The sequence below is a fragment of the Propithecus coquereli genome, unplaced genomic scaffold, assembly GCF_000956105.1.
Source record: "Propithecus coquereli isolate 6110/MARCELLA unplaced genomic scaffold, Pcoq_1.0 Scaffold16, whole genome shotgun sequence".
NCBI lineage: Eukaryota > Metazoa > Chordata > Mammalia > Primates > Indriidae > Propithecus > Propithecus coquereli.
The window spans coordinates 2,446,653-2,447,560 of record NW_012140524.1 but is presented as its reverse complement, the minus strand read 5'-3'; positions in this window follow the sequence as shown (position 1 = coordinate 2,447,560).

Below are 908 nucleotides of genomic sequence, written 5' to 3'. Positions count from 1 at the left end.
GGAAGCAATCCTTAACACATGGTAGGTAATTGATCCATCTTCATTTGCTGAATCACTGAATCTTTGCCTTCTATTTTTACTATGGACCTAATTATTTTCAAATTACATACTAATCATAGTTTATGGATTGAAAATATATTTGTTTAGTCTGTAGCTTGTGATTTTCTCTTTTAATGGTATAGTTTGATGACCAGAATTTTTTTTTTTTCTTTTTAGAGACAGGGTCTGGCTTTCTTGTCCAGGCTAGAGTGCAGTGGTGTCATCATAGCTCGCTGCAGCCTTGAATTCCTGGGCTCAAGTGATCCTCCTGTCTCAGTCAACCTGAGTAGCTGGGACTAACAGGCATGCGCCACCACACTTGGCTAATTTTTAAAATTTTTCTTTAGAGAAGGGATCTTGCTGCCTTGCCCTGGCTGCTCTTGAAGTCCTGGCCTCAAACAATCCTCCCACCTCAGCCTCCCAAGTCGCTGGGATTACAGGTGAGAGCCACCACACCCAGTGAGAAATTCTTAATTTTAAGATAGTTAAATTTATCACACTTATCCTTTATAGTTGGTTTTAAGTGTCTTGTTTAAGAAAGTTTCCATTCTGGGTATGGTGCCTCAAGAAAAAGTAATTGAAATTAAAAAAAAAAAGATTTCCAAGTTCATAAATGTAGTCCATATTTTTTTCTTCTAAAAAACTTTGTTTTGACTTTCACATTAGAGGTTTTTTTTTTGTTTGTTTCTCATGGCTCAGGAGCCCTGTATGATAGTTGGTTTTTTTGTTTGTTTTGCTGTTTCTGAGACAGGCTCTTAGTGTGTTACCAGGCTGGAGTGCAGTGGTGTCATCATACCTCACTGTAATCTCAAATTCCTGGGCTCAGGTGATCTTCCTGCTTCAGCCTCCTGAGTAGCTGGGATTACAGG